Here is a 9,434-nt window from a genome sequence, read left to right on the forward strand (position 1 = left end):
AACCAAACTGTGTCGGTTCCAGAATACGTAATGTCATAGGCAGCTTTCCAGGTAAGCAAATTCGGCTCTGGTTTTACGCTGGTGAGTTTCCTGCTCTGCTAATGGTGCAATTTGCTTGCCCACGGCCAAAAACACGTGTGAAAACAGAGAGGGTATTACGAAACCTGAATATGCTTTGGACGATAATGCGATAAAACAGTTAGCAATAAATGTAAATATTCGCTGTAGTATTTTAGGTAAAATTAGTTGCGTTATTTATACTGAGGTAAAACCAAGGTACATCAGTTCCGTGGAAAGGCAGGCCGCAAGAGATGGGAACGTAGAGCAGAAACTTGCACCGCCACCGCGGCTACCGCCTTTCCTTTAGAGGCAGCAGAGGATTTCCTCGACTTGGTTGCGATTCGAGCATGGGGGGGAAGCAGCGCCGCAGACATCGACGCCTTCTTTGGCAGCACGGCTGCAGCCGGCTGGTGCAGAGAGAGGCGATGGAGAGATTCGTCCGAATCTTGATTTCTTATTCAAATCTAACGCGCCAAACACGCCGAAAGCATTTGTGTCCAGAATGCCGCTGCGAGACACTCCGTTCGCAGTTGTAACGAAATTTTCGGCGCAGTACTGCTTTCGCGACATTTCAAAAATTCACCTCTTTGTAACTGTTCGTTTATGTACTGCTGAAGAAACGAAAACCTCCGAACTAATTACGATGATGAGTCTACGAAACATTTAGCTTTGGAAAGAGAACGATTATGGAAATTATTGTCGATTACATCAGTTCGTATCATTTCCTGGTGACGATTACGATAGATTGTTACTGTCCACGTCTGCATACGAGTTTTAGCCGCTGTTTCAGAGCAATAAATCATTGGCTCTCCATGTGAACACATCGGTGCTCGGCACTCACATTATGTATGTGAATGCGAACTAGATAAGTAAGAAGGAAGAAGACGTTGAATCTTTATAGCTCGTCCATTACTATTGCGAAAATATTGAAATGCTTTCAAATGCGAACAGAGTGTGTAATATAGCACACAATAGTTTGCTGTAGGGAGGTGGAAGTGTTATGCAAGCATGACGTCACAAGTGATTACTGGAAGTCAGTGGTATTTTTCATTGAAGAAAACGATGCGTAATTTCGATTGGACAGAACGATAACCTTTGCGAGTTTGTGTCTGAAGGGCCTAACACTAAATGTGGGTTTATATAGATTAAATACAGTCATGTGAGTTCCATTGACGTTATTTATCGCTTAAAGGTTTACTCGCTTATAACTTCCATAAATGTAAAGTTTGACTGACGCTTGTGCACTTACTATCCCTTTTCCGTTTTCATTTTCTCCATAAAACCGCCATTATGCGCGCGAAAGTTAAAACTGCCGCCATTGTGGAGCGCCAGCAGCAACAATCCGTCGCTGAGACAGCGACAATGCTGTGTGGGCCGCGGGAGACGGAGAATTAACGGAAAAATAAACTCAGCCTCTGTCTTTCTACGATCTGCACGCGCGATTAAAAATGCCCAACGTCATTACCGTGTCATTATGCGAATGCGACGCTGGTTTTACGGTTTTGTGTAACCCGTGCTGGCGTTCGGGTTGCGTCCCTTTTGGTAGTCAGTGACGTGTGTGAAAAAATGCAAACGTAAGCAGTGGCGGTTGGGCGGGGTTTTGACATCCTGCACCGTTACACATTATCAGACATGACACGACAAGGGTGCTGACCGCAGTCTCAATTTTCGATAAAATTAAAGTGCTTAAAACCGTAAAATGATGGAATGCTGTGGTATTTTTTTCTCGCTTCAAAATACAGTACGAAATCCGGCATCGGTGACCACGTTTCGGGAATCGATGTGATAGCGTTTACATGTCGGACCGGCAGCGGTAGTGGCAGATTCGGTTTATGAAAAGCACATTCGGTAGCCGTCTCTAGCACTGTTAAATAACGTTTTATATTTTGTTTGACACAATGAAAGCGATCATTAACATACAGTTTCTTTTTCGAAGCGGAAACACAGAGAAACAAAGATTTTATTTTCACGTCTAACATTTCTCCTTCGTTCGACATTTATAATTTTCTGCAACAAGATATCAGAATTTCCGTGTCCATTACTATATAAAAGGTCCTTGATCGTTGAGTGACACAATGCCGCCCGTAAACATACTCCTTTTCACGCTGTTTATTCCTTTCCAACTTCTTATTCGGTATATCAAAGCTAAACACGGCAAGTCGCATGCTGCCATCTGTCGGCTATCGACTACACTTCGTCCTCTGTAACTCCTTTCGCAGTTGACTTATTCTGCAACACGTGGCGCCATCAGAACGTGTCTTTCGATACCGCTGGTTGGGGTGCGATTCACGCACTTTCAAGAAATAAAAACAGAACATCTGTACATCGAAATCTCTTCTGGGCGACGAGGGAAGGCTGTAGCGTGTTTGTATGACAGAATGTAAAATGTGATAACTGTGAGCGGACGAGACTGCCACATCGGAAAAACAGGCGGCAGCGATTCCAAATCCGCCTCCACACAGCCCCAGAGAATATCGTATAGCGCAGTCAGGCGGTGTAGAATAAATTCTAGATGGTTTTCGTTCTCGAGCGAGGCGTTGGTCAGCGCTTTCAAATAAGTGGTAGCATATTAAAACATAAAATAAGCTTATATTTTCTATGTCCTATGAAAAAAATGGAAATAAATAAAGTTTTTTTTTTCCTCACGTTCCAACACTAACAGGAACATCTTTTCTTTTTTCGTGAGAGGAAAAAAATTGATTTCAATGTCAGGTGCAAGTATATTCCCTGCGAAGCGTACTTTTCAACTACTTAATATAATACGTGGCCTTAATTTCTCTTTAATTCTTCACTGACAGGGCACAATTCGTGGCATGCAGAATAAGAGACATAAGCAGTTAGGTGCGGCGCTGGGAGATACATCGTGTGAATGGAGAAAGAGCTGAAGTAACAACCGGCGGCAGTCTTCAGAGAAAGCGGTCGCGAATCAGGTGTCGAGTGCGACGGACTACCTGGCGGATCTTGAAACGGAAAATCTGAACATCAACAGTAGCGGGAGGCAAAGGCCGGGCAAGTTCTGGTAGATAGGAAGAGTCTCCAGCAATCTGTGGGCGGCGATATACCACTGTGTGGACAGATTAAAATCGGCGTAACTGGTCAGTGAGTGGGACAGGATACTGGAATGCATCTGACAACTGGCGGCAGACGCAGCATTATGCTGTGCTCACAGTTTTGGACATTAGTTCGCTGGCTCGAGTAGGGAGAGACTCCAATGTCTCTCTTAACCAGCTACACGGATTGACATGTGTCTTTTTCGTGGAAGATCGGAATTTGCATATGAATTATAAAGATATGTTATGCGCCTAATACTACTAAATATGTACCCGGTAATAGTGGGGCACCTTTGAAATGTACAAGCAAAAATGGTTGGCCTTTCAATGAGTGTAGAATGAGGAAAGTCGGCAACTAGGGTGAGAAACTATCGAAACGCTCGATAAAGATAAATAAATGATTGGATGCAGCGAGACACGTCGCGCGCGCTCTACGGAGGCAGGGGAGCGGCGTGGCGCCTCAGCCGCTGTGGCCGCCATTAAGACTTGGGGAGCGACTCAGCTGCCACTGCAGCCCTATGATGGCGGACACCTGTGGCCGAGTCTTAGTATTTTGTTCTCGTTTATCACGGTTGCTCAGAAAACTGAAACATTTATTCACACTAAGCAGTATGTAATTGGGATCGCCCTGTTACTAAATGTTCAGTTTATAAAGAAAAATATAAATGACATGAAGGGCATTTCTGCTCTGGCTGGAGCAATTGTCTCCTCCACGGTTGCATGATAGACGTAACATTTCTATCACGTGTGAGCATTTTGCTCATTCTTTACCTATGAAAAATCGGGACTAGTAAAATTAGTAGTAAACTTCGTCAGGAATTACAGGCTCAGTTGTGCGTAGTTCGTAGGAACGTGGCAGGGACGACATATTTAGTGAGTTTGTCTGTGGTGGACGCAACATAAAACCTGGGTTTCTGTAATTGCTGGTAACTCAATCGCATCACGAACATTATCGTTCAAAATTGTCATCGCATTAAATTAACAGAAACGTACTGTTTGACTGCCAGTTGCCGCTTTCGTTACTCCTTCCTGTTTTGATTTCTTTAATAGAATACCAGTTACTCCGGAGAAAGCCTGAATCTAACTGCCATCATTCCGAGGCGCCAGCAGCAACAATCGACCGCTGATGCAGCGACAGAGCTCTGTGGTCTGCAGGAGACGCAGAATTAACGGAGAGACAAGCTCGGCTTCTGCACACTACGACCTGCGTTTGCGATTAATCTCTGAGTGTGCTTGCAATAAGTACGGTGTCACCGTGCGAATCTGGTGCTGGTTTGGTGATTTTGTGGATCGCGTGCTGGCTTTCCGGTGACGTGGCGGAATATAGGCGGTCAACCTGGCTGGGTGTCATTCAGTGAGATACGTGCAGCGTCTGTAAAAAGTGAATAATGTAAGCGGTGCTGGCTGAGCGACGTTTGCCATCCAGGAATGTTATGCAGGGTGCGGAAAAACAATTTGACCAAAAGTGCAGGGCGGAAAGACAGTACGAATCGTAGGAATTTGAGTGCCGCAAGTGAGAGCCGCAAATGCGTAATTTCGGCGCTACAGGAGTGTAATTAAAATCTGACATGGGGACCTCTTTACCCAAAATGAAAGGTAATTTATAGAAAATGTACGGGTGAACACAGTCTTTGGACTAACCAGTCTTCAGGATGAGAACAAGAAAACTTTAAAACATGACATACACGTTCATCATACTTAGACGACGTACCACACAATATTTCCTTAGAAATGAAGACAATCGCATGTCCATATTCAATACTTGAAGATGTCTTAAAAAGATCAAAGTAAATGAAAAATGAGTCACCACTTAATTAAGTAAGCAAGTCGTAGCAAGTGACATAATAATAGTCGAACTCTCACGACTCCATAGAAAGTGCTGGAAACGACAAAATGACGGAACGCGTTGGTAGCGATATACAACTATAAAATTTAGTGGACGGCAAGGACGTGAAAGAAAATGCGAAACGTTTCAGCAAGTAGTAAATGTATAAATGTGGTGAGAAAAGCGTCTGGCACATAATTATGGGGCAACATATTATGAGCCCCTACAGCGTCGGTATTAATGGAACGAGAGAGACAATGCACCATTGGTCAGTTCCCTATGGACTGAAAATGAAACACAACTTTTAATGGCGTTGGTCGCATTGCTCCTATCATAGAGACGAATTAATTTTATAGTTTCTGTGATGTGGAAGTGATGACTCAGAGACCGATGAATAGCGTGATATCAAATGCTCTCCGTATCTCGATATATACCTGCGACACAGTAACCCACGAGACCGACTTGCCCTGATTTGTTCTCCTGGCAGAGGCGAACTATATTCTATTTACGATTTTCACTGTACTGAAATGTCGTGAAATTTGCCTCAGGTCCTCCGTGTAGGTATCTGACATCTGCAGCAAGTTTCCATGTTTGCACTGAGCAGTCGGGATGAACGGTACGACAGAGACGACGACTACACGGAAAACAACATTCAGGGGAGGAAAATTTCGGAAACAGTTTTAATCATGTGGTTACACGTTAAACGGTAATCGACTTTGCTAGAGTGAGCAAACGTCGATGTCCCGGGCTTCTTAATTATTACACGCGTGGTCTCTGCAATGCAGATGTCCTTCACGAAGCAGACTTATCAGTCTTTGCGTAATACGCGGTGGAGACATTAACAAGTAGTGGAGAGTACGGCTTCCTGGCAGAGATGTGGTGGAGGGTGAAGAGGAGATTGGAAGTAGAGCAACGTTCAAAAGTCACGTGCTCGGCCATTGAAGCGTTCGCAGGTGGTTTCTCGAGCGATCAGGATTACGCTCGTTGTGGAAACAAGTGCGAGATGGACACTGTTGCAAACACATTTCACCAAAAAGCTTTAGGCGTTTAGGCACGGCGACAAAACTTGTCAAAGACTACAAACCCACCCACACGGCTGTGCACAGAGTTAGGGGGTGTCTTGTCTCCGGCCACTGTTTGCCGTGGCCCTCGCCACTAAGCGAGAGGCTGGCTCTGGCTATAAGCACATTTCCAGGATCCATATCGCAGAGGTTGCGTGATAAGACGGAATTGCTATTGGCAGATCCGTTTGCAGAGCCTGCTCAATGTAATAAATAGTACCTGTCCCACTACTTGACGATCACAGAAACGGACTGAGTACCAGATACGCTCCCCTACGCAAGTATATTACTGGGAAATCGGAGATTCGAATAGTAGAGAACAATTGTATCATCGCAAATGTCGTGGCAGTTGTGTTTGTCCCGTATTGGGCAATCGCTTCGAGAGAGTGTGTACATATACAAATGGCGCCGATCTGTGGTACAGCTTTGCGATGTCGCTGTTGAACCGCGACGAATGGTACGTTTAAGAGGAGGAAATAAAAATGACAACATCTGTATTCGTGGTCATTCAAATAAATCGCGGATTGTTTTAATATATACCAAGAATGTGGAACCGACTACGGTAGAATTTCGAGATATGAAGACGCTGCAGGAATAAAATCAGCATGTTGGCAACAGACGTCACGTAATCCGTTTGTCGAGGCGAACACAAAGCCGTGAGGGGTACAAGTTTTGCGCTTGTAGCCCGTGAGTTAGACACGATCGGACAGATATCCGCCGATTACACGCTTTCCAAGTGTGTAGGAAAAGAAAAGTTGTATTAAATGGAAAAAATCGTCTGTCGAGAAATGCGTGGCTCTTTTTAGAGTAGTTGCCGTGTTATTCTGGTGAGAAGCAAAGAGGCCGGGCTCGCCCGATTTCAGGGCTAGCACACGTGGCAGTGCGCAGCCGTAATGAATGAGACGCGAGTGTGGATGTTATGACGTCACTGTGGTGTACGAGCAAGTAACTCCAACCGTGGTCTCTAGTTAATGAAGTCCTGTCGCAAAGAGACTGCACAGCTACGCACGATAATAACAACAACTCATTCTCTATCCATTACCATCACGACAATTGTAACACTCTTTTGGTGTGTGGCCGAATATGTAAAGGGCCACAGCACAACGTCGCAATGGAAGGTGCCAAATTAAGCAAAACATCTCAAGCAGTCAGTTCCTAAAACACAGGTTTAGGCCAGATTAATTATATGTAAGCTACAGAGTTGCAGACGGTAACATAAACACCTCTGAGACGATTTTAGAGTGTATTGAAGCTAGAGCCAAACAAAACGTATGCCCTCGAAATTCTTTAACTTCGTAAAACGACGGTCTTTTTCGACTGCTACATGTCTTCTCTTAGTGTGGCCAACAACAGGCCAAGCTGTGTCAGCTGTAGAGTAGATGTAAACCTTCACAAGTTGCTTTCTCGGTAAGCAAATTTGTCTCCGATGCTGGTTTGACGACGGTGAGTTTCCTGCACTGCTAATGGCGCGTTTGATTGCCGGCGGCCACAAACACGTGTGAAAACAGTGAGGGTATTAGGAAACCTGTATATGCTTTGGACGATAATGCGAGAAAACAGTTAGTAATAAATGTAAATATTCGCCGTAGTGTTTTGGCAACATTATTTACGTTATTTACATTCAGGTAAAACCAAGGAACATGTGTTCCGTGAGAAGACAGGCCGCAGAGACGGGAGTGTAGAGCAGTAACTTGTACCGTCACGGCGGCTGCTGGGAAGCTGCAGAGGCTCCCCTGGACTTGATAACTTTTAACCCGTGGCGGAAGCAGCGTCGCAGACATCGACACCTTGTTTGCCAGCACGGCTGCAGTCGGCCGGTCCACAAAGAGGCGACGGAGAGATTCGCGCGAACCTCGGTTCGTTATTCGCGGCTAATCCGGCGAAGAACGCCGAAAGCGAGTGTCTGAGCAATGTCGCTGCGACACACTCCGTTCCCATTTGTGACGAAAGTTTCGGCACGGTTCCAAGTCTGTAATTGTTCATTTACGTATTGCTGAAGAAACGAAAGCCTCTGAACTAATTATGATGATGAGTTTACGAAACATTCAGCTTTGCGAAGACAACGGCTATGGAAATTAGTCTCGCTTATATAAGTTAATATCATTTTCTAGCGACCAGTATCATATAAGTAGTTTCTGTTGGAACGGACGACGACTTTTGCGATTCGGCTTCTACGTCTGCATACGAGTTTCAGCCGCTGTTGCAGAGCGATAAAACATTATCAATCCTTGTTAACAAACCGGTGCTCGAAGCTCACATAACGTTTGTGAATGCCGACATGATAATTAAGCAGTAACTAGACGATAAATCTTTGTAGCTCGTCAATTACTATTGCGAAATTATTGAAATGCTTTTATGTGCGGGCAGTGTTTAATATAGCAGACAATCGTTTCCTATAGGGCGGTGGAAGTGAGTACCATTTTTCATTGAAGAATACGATGCGTAATTTCGATTGGACAGAACGATAACTTTTGCGAGTTTGTGTGTGGAAGGCCCAACTCTAAATGAGGGTTTATATGGACTACGTACAGTTATGTGTGCCCCACCGACGTTGTTTATCGTTTAAAGGTTTATTTTTAACGCTGAAAAATGTAAAGTTTGAGTGGTGGTTGTACATATACTATCATTTTTTCCCGTTTTCATTTCCTCCTTAAAACCGCCATTGTTCGCGAGTTATAAACTGCCGACATTTTGGAGGGCCGGCACCAACAATAGGCCACTGAGGCAGCGACAAAGCTCTGTGGGCTGCAGCAGACGCAGAATTAACGGAAAAATAAACTCAGCTTCTGTCTTGCTACGATCTGCAACCGCGATTAAAAGTGCCCGACGCCAGTACCGTGTCATTATGCGAATGCGACGCTGGTTTTACGATTTCGTGTAACCCGTGCTGGCGTTCGAGTGGCGTCCCTTTTGGTAGTCAGTCACTGACGTGTGTGAGAAAACGCAAACATAAGCAGTGGTGGTTGGGGGGGGGGGTTTCGCCATCCTGCACCGTTACACATTATCAGACATGACACGACAAGGGTGCTGACCGCAGTCTCAATTCTTCGATAAAATGAATGTGCTTAAAACGGTAAATTGATGGAATGTTGTGGTGGTGTTTTTTTCCTTCGAAATACAGCAAGAAATCCGGCATCGGTGATCAGGTTTCGGGAGTCGATATGATAGCGTTTACATGACGAACCAGAAGCGGTAGCGACCGATCGGTTTATGGAAAGCACATTCATTAGCCGTGTGTAGAACTGTTAAATAACGTTTATATTTTGTTAGACACAATGGAAGCGATTATTAACATACCGTTACTTTCTCGAAACGGAAACACAAGAGATTCCAAAATTTTATTTTTACGCTAAGCTTTCTCCTCCGTTCGACATTTATAATTTACTATAAAAAGGTATCAGAATTTCAGTGTCCATATTATACACAACGGAGCCCGTA

The sequence above is a fragment of the Schistocerca cancellata genome, unplaced genomic scaffold, assembly GCF_023864275.1.
Source record: "Schistocerca cancellata isolate TAMUIC-IGC-003103 unplaced genomic scaffold, iqSchCanc2.1 HiC_scaffold_1148, whole genome shotgun sequence".
NCBI lineage: Eukaryota > Metazoa > Arthropoda > Insecta > Orthoptera > Acrididae > Schistocerca > Schistocerca cancellata.